This window comes from Heterodontus francisci, chromosome 10 (assembly GCF_036365525.1).
Source record: "Heterodontus francisci isolate sHetFra1 chromosome 10, sHetFra1.hap1, whole genome shotgun sequence".
Lineage (NCBI taxonomy): Eukaryota > Metazoa > Chordata > Chondrichthyes > Heterodontiformes > Heterodontidae > Heterodontus > Heterodontus francisci.
Window position 1 is genome coordinate 97,509,363 of NC_090380.1, and position 17,269 is coordinate 97,526,631.

Consider the following 17,269-nt stretch of genomic DNA (forward strand, 5'->3'; position numbering starts at 1 on the left):
CACACCAACCAGGTTTCTTTTATTAAAAAACAAAATTATCAGTTTATTATAAAACAAGTCTTAATCAGTAATGAAACAAAGCATAAACACACAGATAGAAATTTAAGAGTTCCCTTTTTACCGTAGCCCCTCACGCACACACTGGTGAACTGAGAAAATAGAGATTTACTCTTTAGAACTCTAGTACAAAAAAACAAAAAAAAAGTTGGCCAAAATACTTGCTAATTCTTGAAGAAAAAGGAGAAGATATGAAAAGATGTCAAAAGTCCTTTTTTGGTTTGGCATCCCAAATACTTGTAGACAGCTGTCAGGTGATGTTGAAGATCAGTTTGCGCAGGCTTTCCAGGGAAAATGCAGTAATAGGGGTTTCAGGCAGTTTCTTACACTTGCTTCTCAGCTTCTCAAGAGAAAAAACTGGCAGGCTTTTTCAAAGACTGGAATAGACTGAGTTGGGTGTTGCTCTCTTGGCAAGTTTTCTCCAACTTTTCAAACCATTGTCCATATCCCAACTCACTGTCTAAAGCGAAACCAAAAGCAATGTCACAAGAGTCAAGCCTTCTGACCCCTATAAATCTTTACCTGTCACTTCTTTGTAAGCATCTTTCCCCAAGTCAAAAACAACCCCTGCTGGGTAATTATTTCAGTAACTGTTTACAATCCAGACCTCTCAGTGACCCTTATAAAAAAAAATTAATGGATTCCTTTCCAATTTTAAAAGACAAATCTTCAGCAGTTAACAAAAAAAAATGGAAGCACCCATAACAATATGTGCATGTACATAACAGGAGCTGGACTTTGGGAAATATGAACTAAAACTGATTGACAGATAGATGGGCATTTGTTTGGCTTCGTCCTTGTGTTGAGTATTTTTTTCTGGCTAAGGTAAATTCTGAAACAACATTCAGGTTCTTTAAAAAAAATCAGTCGGCCCAATAAAACAATGAAAGTGGTGATCAGTGATTGCTGACACAGGGACTAAAAGTGTAGAAACAGTATGCAGTGAACTGAACGAATGAATGAATGAAGGAAGGAGGGAAAAGTTTCCCTCCCAAAGAAAATGATTGACAAAACAGGCACATGTGGATTAATTAAGGAAGGTCAGCACTGATCTGTTAAGGGCAAATCATGTCTAACTAATTTGCTTGAGTTCATTGATGAGATAACAGAGAGGGTTGATGAGGGTAATGCAGTTGATGTGGTGTACATGGACTTCCAAAAGGTATTTGATAAAGTGCCACATAGCAGGCTTGTCAGCAAAGTTAGAGCCCATGGAATAAAAGGGACAGTAGCAGCATGGACAGAAGCCATTCATCAGACAGGAAATGAAATTGGCTGAGTGGCAGGAAACAGAGACTAGTTGTGAAAGTTTGTTTTTAGGGCTGGAGGAAGGTGTATAGTGGGGTTCCTCAGCGGTTGGTGCAAGGATCCCTGCTTTTCTTGATATATATTAATGACCTAGACTTGGGAGTACAGGAAACAACTTCAAAATTTGTGGATGACCCAAAACTTGGAAGTATTGTGAACAGTAAGGAGGATAGTGATAAACTTTAAGAGGACATAGACAGGTTGGCGGAATGGGTGGACATGTGACAGATGAGATTTATTGCAGAAAAGTGTGAAGTGATTCATCTTGATAGGAAGAACAAGGGGAGGCAATATAAACTAAAGGGTGCAGTTCTAAAGGGGATACAGGAGCAGAGGGACCTGAGAGTGTATGTGCACAAGTCATTGAAGGTTGTAGGGCACTTCATTGGCTGTAAAGCACTTTGGGATGTCCTGTGGTTGTGAAAGAAACCATATAAATGCAAGTCTTTCTTTTTTTTAGGAATACTGCTTGTGTGGAAAATAAACAGCAACACGGACTGGCCTATTTCTGTGTTGTAATTCCAATGTAATTCTATGACTCTAACTGGCCTCTCTTTGTAATGGTAACAAAAATATAATAAGAGGGAATTTTTTTAAGCATTAGATCAATAGTATTATTAATCATCTACCCTCCCCTTTCCTCTTTCCTGAGTCCTGGCTATAGTTCCAAGGAACTGAGCAATATTACTGATAGTAAGTACCACTTCTTACTAAAACTTAAGAAATTATATCCCACGTTGACCAAAGTGAATAAAATGAAAATGGATAATATGTATGAGTGAATTGCTGCAGGTATATGAAGAGTGTTTCTAAAATCCAAATTCTGTCATGCAATCTAAATAGTTGCTCTCCTGTCCACTGATAACCTTGACTTGTTCTTGTAATGGATGAATCGCCATAGTGTTAGATAAAGTAATAAGAAAATGTTGAAAACAATGTGCTTGATTACCATCTGATACTGGATTTGAGAAAGGCAAGGACAACACGGTCAATATAAATTTGATGACAGGAAAATGGACATGGTTAATGCAAGTTAAGATAGTGTTGGACACATGACCGCAGCAGACCGTCACAACAATGAGAATTGAAATTATGCCCGGTTGATCTATATATGGGTATGCACTGGAATAGTTGACTGTCATATTTTGGAATTTCTTGTGACCATTTTTCCACAGAAATGACTTGGGAGATGTGGTGGGGAGGTTGTGGGGGAGGAGGTGGAAAGGAGTTACTTTTAAAAGTTGACACCTGGAATTTCCACACTAATTCTCCCAATTGAGTATAGATGTGTTTAAGGGGAGGCTCGTGTGATGAATAAACACTAGCATAGACCAATTGGGCTGAATGGACTTTCTGTACTGTAAATTCTATGTAATATGTAGTCATCCACTGTAACTTCAGCAGAAGATCTTTAGCAGAAACCTCTGAGAAACGTAAATGGCCATTTACATCATCCCACTGAAGTTTCCACATATTTTCTGCTGAAGCTATGATGGGAAATCGGGAGAACCATAAAAAATTTAACCTTGGGTTTTTAAGACAAAAATGTGTCCACACAAGTTTAAAAATTAACATTGACATGATGCAAACAGATTTCTGTCCCACTTTGTTCACGTCAAGTAAGATAACCCACTGAATAGGGAAAGCATCATCTGTTCATCAGTTTTCACTTCATGTGATTGTGCAATACAGGTGATAAGAAGCTAACAGCCCATTTTACAGCTTCCCAAATAAATTGTCGGCTTTACACTATTATATAAAGTCTGTATTATTACACAAAGGTAAGTTGTCCTGTTTGAATCCGATCATGATTGCGTTCTTCATCTTCATGGGCAGCAAAATAAAGCAGCTTAAAGGTTTAAAACTAGACTTACCTTACAAAGTGTTTTTTTTTCAATCAACCCTCGAAGAGATTAAAGAAGTTTGTGTGCAAAAGACATGAATATTCAATTCAGAGCACAAGGGGTACTACTGTTACATTCCTGGATTATGCAATTATATAGTCAGCTTTTTGGCAGAATCGGCATACCCATAATCAAAAAGAAAAAGAAGAAAGATTTGCATTTATGTAGTGCCTTTCACAACTACCGGATGTTTCAAAGTATATGTAACTGTAAGATGTTCACACAGTTTACATGAGTGACTAGCACTGTTGTACCTGAGGCAAGGCCCTAAACTTGTAATGGTCCCAGAGAACTGATTCGAGTATGAGGCATTAGTAATTATGTGGAAACAAAACCAAAGCACTGCAAATACTGGAAATCTGAAATTAAAAACAGAAAATGTTGTAAATGCTCAGCGTGTCAGGCAGTGTCTGTGGACAGAGAAACAGAGTTAATATTTCAGGTTGATGACCTTTCATCAGAGTTCTGACGAGAAGAAATTATGTGGACTTGCACTCCGATTTCTCACAGAGTGGGGGCTAATTTTCACTTCATGTGATTGTGCAATACAGGTGATAAGAAGCTAACAGCCCATTTTACATCTTCCCAAATAAATTGTCGGTTTTACACTGTTATATAAAGTCAAAATTGCCCCACAGTGAATTTCTAACCAAAGGCTAATGGAATGTTAGCCTTAATAATGAGACTATAAAGTGTAGGATGTTTTGCTATAGCTATTGCAAAGATCTGGTTGGACCACATATGGGGCTGGATTTTACGTTGGGCGGATAGGAGCTGGCCACCGACATAAAGGTCAGTGGCGACCCCGCTTCCGCCTCGCCTGGGGATCCGTCCTGCATTTTACAGGTCCCCAGGCTTTAATTGTTCCAGCGCAGGACTTCCACCCACTTGAGGGAGGAAGTCGGGCCTCCAGCTCTTAGTCCCAGCAGCGCCACCGGGAGCGGTGGCCACTGCTGGGACTGCAGCTCAGCCGACTGCAGATGATGAGCACCCCCAGGGTGCGGAGAAGTCGGCAGCTTTTACCTGGCGGCTTTTCCCGGCTCCAGGACTCCCGCTTGCCACACGTAAAATCTGCGTGGAGGCAGGAGAAGGCCCTTTTCCGGCAATAGTACTGAAGACCTGTGCTCCAGAACTTGCTGCGCCCCTAGCCAAGCTGTTCCAGTACAGCTACAACACTGGCATCTACCCTGCAATGTGGAAAATTGCCCAGGTATGTCCTGTACACAAAAAGCAGGACAAATCCAAACCGGCCAACTACCGCCCCATTAGCCTACTCTCAATCATCAGTAAAGTGATGGAAGGTGTCATCAACAGTGCCATCAAGCGGCACTTGCTTAGCAACAACCTGCTCAGTGATGCTCAGTTTGGGTTCTGCCAGGGCCACTCAGCCCCTGACCTCATTACAGCCTTGGTTCAAACATGGACAAAAGAGCTGAACTCAGGAGGTGAGGTGAGAGTGACTGCCCTTGACATCAAGGCAGCATTTGACCGAGTATGGCATCAAGGAGCCCTAGCAAAACTGAGGTCAATGGGAATCAGGGGGAAAACCCTCCACTGGCTGGAGTCATACCTAGCGCAAAGGAAGATGGTTGTGGTTGTTGGAGGTCAATCATCTGAGCTCCAGGACATCACTGCAGGAGTACCTCAGGGTAGTGTCCTAGGCCCAACCATCTTCAGCTGCTTCATCAATGACCTTCCTTCAATCATAAGGTCAGAAGTGGGGTTGTTCGTTGATGATTGCACAATGTTCAGCACCATTCGCAAATCCTCAGATACTGAAGCAGTCTGTGTAGAAATGCAGAAAGACCTGGACAATATCCAGGCTTGGGCTAATAAGTGGCAAGTAACATTCGCGCCACACAAGTGCCAGGCAATGACCATCTCCAACAAAAGAGAATCTAACCATCTCCCCTTGACATTCAACGGCATTACCATCGCTGAATCCCCCACTATCAACATCCTAGGGGCTAACATTGACCGAAAACTGAACTGGAGTAGCCATATAAATACCATGGCTGCAAGAGCAGGTCAGAGGCTAGGAATCCTGAGGCGAGTAACTCACCTCCTGACTCCCCAAAGCCTGTCCACAATCTACAAGGCACAAGTCAGGAGTGTGATGGAATACTCTCCACTTGCCTGGATGGGTGCAGCTCCAACAACACTTAAGAAGCTCGACACCATCCAGGACAAAGCGGCCCGCTTGATTGGCACCCCATCTACAAGCATTCACTCCCTCCACCACCGACGCACAGTGGCAGCAGTGTGTACCATCTACAAGATGCACTGCAGCAATGCACCAAGGCTCCTTCGACAGCACCTTCCAAACCCGCGACCTCTACCAACTAGAAGGACAAGGGCAGCAAATACGTGGGAACACCACCACCTGCAAGTTCCCCTTCAAGTCACACACCACCCTGACTTGGAACTATATCGCCGTTCCTTCACTGTCGCTGGGTAAAAATCCTGGAACTCCCTTCCTAACAGCACTGTGGGTGTACCTACCCCACGTGGACTGCAGCGGTTCAAGAAGGCAGCTCACCACCACCTCAAGGGCAATCTCAAGGGCAATTAGGAATGGGCAATAAATGCTGGTCTGGCCAGCGACGCCCACATCCCGTGAATGAATTTTTAAAAAGTGACTGTTAATTGGCAACTTAGAGCCTTGATTGGCCTAGGGCGGGTGGCCCCCCCCACCCTAATTTACGCGGGAGCGGGTGGGGAAGGCCCCCGGAGCCTCCCACTCCATTTTACGCAATCTGCCCCCGCCACCATCCGGCTCGTTGGGGTGGCGTAATTCTGGCCATGGAGTACTGTGTACTATTCTGGGCACTGCAAATTAGAAATGATATATTGGTCTTGGAAGGAATGCAGTACAGATTCATCAGAATGTTACCAGGGCTCCAAGGGTTAGCTTCTGTGGAGACATTACATAAACGAGACTTCTGTTCCCTGTAATATATATGGTGAAGGAGTAATTTGATTTAAAGGGCTGCTACCCGACCCGAACCTGACAAGACGCGACGACATGTGTCGGGTTCGGGTCATGTTGGGCCCCTCTTCTGGGTCCGGATTTAGAGCTCGGGTTGGGTCGGGTCTGGCCGGACACACACGGTAAGTGCTCTGCTGGTAAGTATTGAAATTAAAAAACTTCCCTGAGCTGGGAGTCCGGGCAGAAACTGAGTCTGCGCTGTGAGCGAGTGACGTCACTATGATATCATCACGCATGCGCTGCAGCTTCCTGAAGGTTCCGAGTTGGAAGGTAAGTAAAGGGATGGCCGGGTTGGTCTTGGGTTGAGTTGAGTCGGGGTCGGGCTTGGTTCGGGTTGGGCTCGGGGCAAAATCGGAGGGACTCGGGCCGGATCAGGCTCGGGTCCACTGTGGTTCGGGTCGCGTTCTTTTTTCTGACCTGAGCAGGCCTTTAATTTGATTGAGGTTTCTAAGATTTTGTAAGAAATTAATAAGGCAGAGAGAGGGAATTTTTTTTCCACAGGTGGGTGAGTCTAAAACAAGGGATCATAACCTTAAAATCAGTGGCAGGCCTTTCAGGAGAGAAGTTAGGAAGCACTTCATCACACAAAGGGTATTCGAAGTGTGCAACTGTCTCCCACAAAAAGCAGTGAATGCGATAGCTCAATTAATAACTTTATATGGGGAGTTGATAGATTTTTGCTCGACAAGAGTATAAAGGGAAATGGAGCCAAGGCAGGTGGAGGAGTTAAGATACAAGTCAGCCATGATCTCATTGAATGGTGGATCAGGCTCGAGGGGCTGAATGGCTGACTCCCATTTCTATGTTCCTATTCTCTGTCAGTATATTAGGGAGAAGCATTCAGAAGAGATTTAATACATCCTGCAGAAGAAATCAGTGGATACATTATTAGAAGAGAGAAGATCATAAGATCATAAGAACTAGAAGCAGGAGTAGGCCGTCCGGCTCCTCGAGCCTGCTCCGCCATTCAATAATATCATGGCTGATCTTTTCGTGGACTCAGATCCACTTACCCGCGCTCCCACAGTATCCCTTAATTCCTTTATTGTTCAAAAAGATATCTACCTTAGCTTTAAGGACGTTTACTGAAGAAGCGTCAACTACTTCACTGGGCAAGGAATTCCATAGATTAACAACCCTCTGGGTGAAGAAGTTCCTTCTTAATTCAGTCCTAAATCTGCTCACTCTAATCTTGAGGCTATGCCCTCTTGTCCTAGCTTCACCTGCCAGTGGAAACATCCTCTCTACTTGTATCTTATCTATTCCCTTCATGATTTTATATGTTTCTATAAGATCCCCCCTCATTCTTCTGAACTCCAATGAATATAATCCCAATCTACTCAGTCTCTCCTTATAAGCCAACCCCCTCAACTCCGGAATCAACCGAGTGAACCTCCTCTGCACCCTCTCCAGTGCCAGTATATCCTTTCTCAAGTGAGGAGACCAAAACTGCACACAGTACTCCAGGTGCGGCCTCACCAGTACCTTATACAGCTGCAACATAACCTCTCTGCATTTAAACTCAATCCCTTGAGCAATGAAGGACAAAATTCCATTTGCCTTCCTAATTACTTGCTGTACCTGCAGACCAACCTTCTGCGATTCATGCACAAGGACACCTAGGCCCCTCTGCATAGCAGCATGCTGCAACTTTTTACCATTCAAGTAATAATCCTTTTTACTGTTACTCCTACCGAAATGAATGACTTCACATTTACTAATTAGAATTAGAAATAGAATTAGAATATTACAGCGCAGTACAGGCCCTTCGGCCCTCGATGTTGCACCGAGCTGTGAAACCATCTGACCTACACTATTCCATTTTCATCCATGTGTCTATCCAATGTCCACTTAAATGCCCTTAAAGTTGTATTCAATCTGCCAGACCTTTGCCCACTCACTCAATGTATCTATGTTCCTCTGAAAAGTTTCACAGTCATCTGCACACTTTGCTCTGCCACTCATCTTAGTGTCATCTGCAAACTTTGGCACCCTACACGTGGTCCCCAACTCCAAATCATCTATATAAATTGTAAATAATTGCGGTCCCAACACCGATCCCTGAGGCACACCACTAGTGACTGATTGCCAACCAGAATAGCACTCATTTATCCCCACTCTCTGCTTCCTGTTCGTCAACCAATCCTCTATCCATGCTAATACTTTACCCCTGACGCCATGCATCCTTATCTTATGCAGCAGCCTCTTGTGCGGCACCTTGTCGAAGGCCTTTTGGAAATCTAGGTACACTACATCCACTGGGTCCCCATTGTCCACCTTGCTCGTAATGTCATCATAGAATTCCAAAAGATTTGTCAAGCATGACCTGCCCTTCATGAACTCATGCTGCGTCTGCCCAACGGGACAATTTCTATCGAGATGCCCTGCTATTTCTTCTTTGATGATAGACTCAAGCATCTTCCCCACTACAGAGGTGAAGCTAATCGAACTATAATTCCCCATCTTTTGTCTACCTCCCTTTTTAAACAGTGGCGTCACATCTGCTGTTTTCCAATCTGCTGGGACTACCCCAGAGTCCAGCGAATTTTGGAAAATTACCGTCAGTGCACCTGCTATTTCTCCCGCCATCTCTTTTAGAACCCTGGGATGCATTCCATCAGGGCCAGGAGACTTATCAATCCTTAGCTCCATTAGCTTTCCCAACACTACCTCTTCCGTAATAATGATTGTTCCCAGGTCCTCACCTACGTTCGTCTCTTTGTCAATTACTGGCATGTTATGAATGTCCTCCACTGAGAAGACCGATACAAAATACCTGTTCAATGCCTTGGCCATTTCATCATATCCCATAACTAAATTCCCCTTCTCATCCTCTAAAGGACGAACGTTTACTTTAGCCACTCTTTTTCGTTTTATATATTTATAGAAACTTTTGCTATCTGTCTTTATATTCTGTGCTAGCTTTTTCTCATGTTCCATCTTACTTTTCTTTATGGCTCTTTTTGTAGCTTTCTGCTGACCTTTAAAGTTTTCCCAATCTTCTAGTTTCATGCTGCTTTTGGCCACTTTGTATGCCTTCTTTTTCAATTTGATAGCCTCCCTTATTTCCTTAGGCACCCATGGCAGATTACCCCTTTTCTTCCAGTCCTTCCTTTTCACTGGAATATACTTTTGCTGAGCACTTTGAAAAATTGCTTTGAAAGTCCTCCACTGCTCGTCAACTGTCCCACCATAAAATCTTTGTTTCCAATCCACTTTAGCCAAGTCCTCCCTCATTCTATTGTAGTCCCCCTTGTTCAAGCACAGGACCCTGGTATTGGATTTTATCTTCACACTCTCCATCTGTATTCTAAATTCAACCATACTGTGATCACTCCTTCCAAGAGGATCCCTAACCATGAGGTAATTAATTATTCCTGTCTCATTACACAGGACTAGATCTAGGATAGCTTGCTCCCTCGTCGGTTCCATTACATACTGTTCAAGAAAACTATCACGGATACACTCAACGAATTCCTCCTCAAGGCTACCCTGACTGAGCTGGTTCGACCAATCTACATGTAGATTAAAATCCCCCATGATAATTGCCGTACCATTTTTACAGTCATTAGTTATTTCTTTGTTTATTGCCCGCCCCAATGTGATGTTATTATTTGGTGGCCTATAGACTACGCCTATCAATGACTTTTTCTTCTTAGAGTTTCTAATTTCCACCCAAATGGATTCAACCTCAAGATAGAAGTAGAGAAGATGCTTCCACTTGTGCAAGAGTTTAAAACTTACAGTCATAAATTTAAGATAGTCACTACTAAATCCAATAAGGAATTCAAGAGAAATCTCTTTACCCAGAGAGTGGAACTTGCTATCACATGGACTAGTTGTGGCAAATCGCACAGATGCATTTAGGGGGAAACTGGATATGTACAGGAGGGATAAAGGAATTGTTAGGAAAACCCTATAAGTCAAATGGGAAATATTAATTTCATCAATTGGAAACTTACATTACATTTAATGGAACAAACCCCCGACAGTAACTGCTAAAAAAACTAGCAGCCAAGATGGCTGAAACACCAGGAGATTGAACTGGAGACAAAAAGTCTAACAAGAAGCCCAGCCAGAACAATGCTTTGACTGAGTAGATTAGCCATATAACCCTTGTTAGCGAGCCATTCAAAATCATCCTGAGGCGTGGAGACACTGGGGGATAAACACTGACAACCCCAACCTGGAAGAGTTTTGGATTTTAGGCTTTGCACCTCATTGTTAACAAAGGGGATTGATTGAACCATGTGACTGCCTGTTAATAAAAGAACAAAGAACAGTACAGCACAGAACAGGCCATTCGGCCCTCCAAGCCTGCGCCGATCTTGCTGCCTGCCTAAACTAACACCTTCTGCACGTCCGGGGCCCATATCCCTCTATTCCCTTCCTATTCATGTATTTGTCAAGATGTCTCTTAAACGTCGCTATCGTATCTGCTTCCACCACCTCCCCTGGCAGCAAGTTCCAGGCACTCACCACACTCTGTGTAAAAAACTTGCCTCGCACATCCCCTCTAAACTTTGCCCCTCTCACCTTAAACCTATGTCCCCCAGTATCTGACTCTTCCACCCTGGGAAAAAGCTTCTGACTATCCACTCTGTCCATGCCGCTCATAACTTTGTAAACCTCTATCATGTCGCCCCTCCACCTCCGTCGTTCCAGTGAAAACAATCAGAGTTTTCCCAACCTCTCCTCATAGCTAATACCCTCCAGACCAGGCAACATCCTGGTAAACCTCCTCTGTACCCTCTCCAAAGCCTCCACGTCCTTCTGGTAGTGTGGCGACCAGAATTGCACGCAATATTCTAAGTGTGGCCTAACTAAGGTTCTGTACAGCTGCAACATGACTTGCCAATTTTTATACTCTATGCCCCGACCGATGAAGGCAAGCATGCCGTATGCCTTCTTGACTACCTTATCCACCTGCGTTGCCACTTTCAGTGACCTGTGGACCTGTACGCCCAGATCTCTCTGCCTGTCAATACTCCTAAGGGTTCTGCCATTTACTGTATACCTCCCACCTGCATTAGACCTTCCAAAATGCATTACCTCACATTTGTCCGGATTAAACTCCATCTCTAAAGAAACGAGAAGTTTTGTAACAAAAACAGCAGACTGCAGTAACTGAGTGAACAGCAGCAAAGAAGGTGGCTGATCCCCTGTCTCTCTCTCCCTCTCCCCAGAAAATATCAAGAAAAGAACCATCTGTGACTGAGGGACTCTCCAAGCCTACAGACCGCTACAGCCAGCAATCGGGAAGGGAATCAACCACGAATTCTCCCTTCAGGAGCTCTGAGCAAAGCAAGCCAATCACAGTGCACTTGGACCAGCGAGGATTTCAAGACTACAGCTTCAGCCGAGGACTACTGGATTTACAGACTGTATTTAAGAACAAAGAACAAAGAACAGTACAGCACAGGAACGGGCCATTCGGTCCTCCAAGCCTGCGCCGATCTTGATGCCTGCCTAAACTAAAACCTTCTGCACTTCCGGGGCCCGTATCCCTCTATTCCCTTCCTATTCATATATTTGTCAAGATGTCTCTTAAACGTCGCTATCATATCTGCTTCCACCACCTCCCCTGGCAGCAAGTTCCAGGCACTCACTACCCTCTGTGTAAAAAACTTGCCTCGCACATCCCCTCTAAACTTTGCCCCTCTCACCTTAAACCCCTAGTAACTGACTCTTCCACCCTGGGAAAAAGCTTCTGACTATCCACTCTGTCCATACCGCTCATAACTTTGTAAACCTCTATCATGTCGCCCCTCCACCTCCGTCGTTCCAGTGAAAACAATCAGAGTTTTTCCAACCTCTCCTCATAGCTAATGCCCTCCAGACCAGGCAACATCCTGGTAAACCTCTTCTGTACCCTCTCCAAAGCCTCCACGTCCTTCTGGTAGTGTGGCGACCAGAATTGCACGCAATATTCTAAGTGTGGCCTAACTAAAGTTCTGTACAGCTGCAGCATGACTTGCCAATTTTTATATTCTATGCCCCGACCGATGAAGGCAAGCATGCCGTATGCCTTCTTGACTACCTTATCCACCTGCGTTGCCACTTTCAGTGACCTGTGGACCTGTACGCCCAGATCTCTCTGCCTGTCAATACTCCTAAGGGTTCTGCCATTTACTGTATACTTCCCACCTGCATTAGACCTTCCAAAATGCATTACCTCACATTTGTCTGGATTAAACTCCATCTGCCATTTCTCCGCCCAAGTCTCCAACCGATTTATATCCTGCTATATCCTCTGACAATCCTCATCATTATCCGCAGCTCCACCAACCTTTGTGTCGTCCGCAAACTTACTAATCAGACCAGCTATATTTTCCTCCAAATCATTTATATATACTACAAAGAGCAAAGGTCCCAGCACTGATCCCTGCGGAACACCACTAGTCACATCCCTCCATTCAGAAAAGCACCCTTCCACTGCTACCCTCTGTCTTCTATGACAGAGCCACTTCTGTATCCATCTTGCCAGCTCACCTCTGATCCTGTGTGACTTCACCTTTTGTACCAGTCTGCCATTTATTCTGGATTTTAATCCAATCATCCTCTGTAATCTATTTGTGTTTGTGTGATTCTCGTGTGAATGTATAGTGTATTTTGAAATCGGGTTAGATTGTTAAGTATGATAGACATACCTCTTTCTTGTTTAAACTCAGGGGTGGCACAGTGGCGCAGTGGTTAGCACCGCAGCCTCACAGCTCCAGCGACCCGGGTTCAATTCTGGGTACTGCCTGTGTGGAGTTTGCAAGTTCTCCCTGTGTCTGTGTGGGTTTCCTCCGGGTGCTCTGGTTTCCTCCCACATGCCAAAGACTTGCAGGTTGATAGGTAAATTAGCCATTAGCAATTGCCCCTAGTATAGGTAGGTGGTAGGGAAATATAGGGACAGGTGGGGATGTGGTAGGAATATGGAATTAGTGTAGGATTAGTATAAATGGGTCAGCACAGACTCGGTGGGCCGAAGGGCCTGTTTCAGTGCTGTATCTCTAAACTAAACTAAAACTAAACTAAAACCTGTCTGTTTGGTTCCTTTGCAATCACATTAAAAGAAAAAGGTAAAACACTCACGGAGTTGGAACTCTCCTCATCTGGCCCTAACAGAATAGAAGAATATGCTGATATGGTGAGATGAAGTAGGATGGGAGGATATTTGTGTGGAGCTTTAACACCGGCACAGACCAGTTGGGCTAAATGTCCTGTTTCCGAGCTGTAAATTCTATGCAATTCAATGTAACAAAAGAAAGCACATATTGAATAAGGCCATTTTTCCTATCAGGCTCCTCTTTCCCGCAGACTCTGAGCAATCTACCTTATATGGGCTCCACTTTACCCATTTAATCTCTTGGAAGGTTGTATATAAATACTTCCCAAGGTAATCAAACATAACTGCAGAATGTTTGCAAAAATCTATCCATCTTCATACTTCTGCTCTTCATTCTTACTTTATTCCACAGGCAACTTTCCCCTTTGGCTGCCCAAGCATTGACAGGACAGCCCTTCTGCGTCCCATTGAATATTTGATGTCAGACCATACTTGTCCTATAAACTTCAATGAATTCCCAATCAGATATTTATTCAGCTCCTTTTTGAAAGTTTTTCAACTCGGTCTCAGCTGCCTTTGCTGGGAGTCACCTTCAGGTGACAGGTTATGGTGCAGCATTAGTGGATCCTGAGACTGATTGTTTGGCGACTGTGCCAGGTATGGAATAGCACAGCATTGAGGAGAAGGACCTAAAAATAAATAAAATTTAAACAAATGAGACAATACTGAGGCATGTATTAGCAGTGCAGGTTCCAGAAGGCTCTGCACCACATGGAGAGACAGGCACTGAAAACTTGAAGTTCCATGTTGCAGTATAGAATTTGTGTTATAGTTAAGGCCCGAGCAAATTTCACTTATAAGAATTTTAAGAATTATGATTTTCATGATTTCACGTATCTAAATCGTAAATTTCAAGGTATCACAAAAAAAACCATGAAATGATTTATTTAAAACAAAAAAGAGAGAGGTTTCTGGTTTCAAATGGCATTTCTTGTATACTGAAAAATACTGCAAAAAGCTGATTATAAGCAGGTCACATTCTTTACTCACTGAAGTCAGTGGTTGAATGTGAGCATTGAGACTCCCATGCGTTAATGTGAGACTTCATCTTCTCACAACGTGCAGCAAAATCCTTTGGTAGGTTGTCCTGTTGTAGTTTATGTGCACTTAGCAAGCAACCATCATTTAGCACATTATGTTGAATGAATACCCACAGCTTTCAATGATCAAGTATGTTGGCGCTTGCAAAAGCATCCACACGTTTCATTGTAACCAACAGATGATTTTCTGACCTCTCTGTTGATTTCTTAAAAATAGATTAAATTGTTGCTTGTTTTTTTGCATGTTCGTTTTCCAGCATCAGATGCTCTCTTTCAGCTGCAATGACTTTCAGACTGTGGCACTGAGCCATTTCCCGCCATGTGTGATCCAATGAAACATTGCAGCTTGTACAAAACAGTATTCCACCATTGACATGCAGAATTTGGCATCCAAATTCTTTCACTCGATGTGCCGCAGTAATGGTTGTGGCCATTTTTGATTTGCTCATTCTGGCATTCTCACTTGTCTGCTAATACTTGAGACTGCTTCTCTCAAAACTGCACGGGAAGCCCTTCCTCATCTACCAATCAGCAAGTTGAGCCTTGTGTCAATCACTAAAATGCGTAAAGTTTGCAACATGCCCAGCAATCAGCGAGGTGAGCCTTGTGTCAATGAATAAAACATGTGAAGTTTGCAAAATGGCCAATTTCACAGAGGACCTGAGATTTCACAGTCTGTGATGCATTTGGTAGGGCTCTCGCTATAGCCATTAGTCAATTGTTAGATTGTAATGCACTTGGTATATGTAAATATATTGCTGAAATTTAATGAATTTAAAAGAAAAATAGGAACATTTTCTACTTGTTTTTTTAGGGAGCTCTGTAGTAAGAAGGACCAGGGAAGAAGTATTTTAGAATTTAGAACATTACAGCACAGTACAGGCCCTTCGGCCCTCGATGTTGCGCCGACCTGTGAAACCATCTGATCTACACTATTCCATTTTCATCCATATGTCTATCCAATCACCACTTAAATGCCCTTAAAGTTGGCGAGTCTACTACTGCTGCAGGCAGGGCGTTCCATGCCCCTACTACTCTCTGTGTAAAGAAGCTACCTCTGACGTCTGTCCTATATCTATCACCCCTCAACTTAAAGCTATGTCTCCTCGTGTTTGCCATCACCATCCGAGGAAACAGACTCTCACTATCCACCCGATCTAACCCTCTGATTATCTTATATGTCGCTATTAAGTCACCTCTCCTCCTCCTTCTCTCCAACGAAAACAACCTCAAGTCCCTCAGCCTTTCCTCGTAAGACCTTCCCTCCATACCAGGCAACATCCTAGTAAATCTCCTCTGCACCCTTTCCATAGCTTCCACATCCTTCCTATAATGCGGTGACCAGAACTGCACGCAATACTCCAGGTGCGGTCTCACCAGAGTTTTGTACAGCTGCAGCATGACCTCGTGGCTCCGAAACTCGATCCCCCTACTAATAAAAGCTAACACACCATATGCCTTCTTAACAGCCCTATTAACCTGGGTAGCAACCTTCAGGGATTTATGCACCTGGACACCAAGATCTCTCTGCTCATCTACACTACCAAGAATCTTCCCATTAGCCCAGTACTCTGCATTCCTGTTACTCCTTCCAAAGTGAATCACCTCGTAACTGATATTATTGGACATTATGATCTTCCAAAAGGTTAATTTAAAGGCTTAAGTCATGGCAGGAGAGCTCAACGCCGTGGTGTGCTCCTCATGCTCTATGTGGGAAGTCGGGAACAATTCCAGTGCCCGGGACCAGCATGTGTGCAGGAAGTGTCTCCAGCTGCAGTTCCTGGAAGCCCGGGTTTCGGAGCTGGAGCAGCAGCTGGGGACAGTGTGGAGCATCCACGAGGCGGAGAGTATCGTGGATAGCACGTATAGAGAGGTGGTCACACCGCAGGCTCAGACTCCACAGGCAGGAAGGTAATGAGTGACCACCAGGCAGAGCAAGAGGACCAGGAAGGCAGTTCAGGAATCTCCTGTGGTTATTCCCCTGCAAAACAGATATACTTCTTTGGATAATGTTGGGGGGAATGGCCTTTCAGGGGAAAGCAGCAACAGCCCAATTCATTGCATACTTTGGTTCTGTCTTCACAAAGGAGGACACAAATATCATACCAGAAATGTTGGGGAACACATGGCTTAGTGAGAGAGAGGAACTGAAGGAAATCAGTATCAGTAGAGAAATGGTGTTGGGGAAATTGATGGGATTGAAGGCCAATAAATCCCCAGGGCCTGATGGTCTGCATCCCAGAGTACTTAAGGAAGTGGCCCTAGAAATAGTGGATGCATTGGTAATCATCTTCCAATATTCTAGACTCCGGAACAGTTTCTACAGATTGGAGGGTAGCTAATGTAACCCCACTATTTAAAAAGGAAGGTAGAGAGAAAGCAGGGAATTATACACCAGTCAGCCTGACGTCGGTAGTGGGGAAAATTCTAGAGATCATTATCAAAGATTTTATAGCAGAGCACTTGGAGAACAGTGGTAGAATCGGGCAGAGTCAACATGGATTTACGAAAGGGAAATCATGCTTGTCAAATCTACTAGAATTCTTTAAGGATGTAACTAGTAGAGTTGATGAGGGGGAACCAGTGGATGTGGTTTATTTGGACTTTCAGAAGGCTTTCGACAAAGTCCCACATATGAGATTAGCGTGTAAAATTAAAGCACATGGGATTGGGGGTAGTGTATTGCGATGGATAGAAAATTGGTTGGCGGACAGGAAACAAACAGTAGGGATAAATGGGTCTTTTTCTGAATGGCAGGCAGTGACTAGTGGGGTACCGCAGGGATCGGTGCTAGGACCCCAGTTATTCACAATATATATTAATGATTTAGATGAGGGTACTAAATGTAATATTTCCA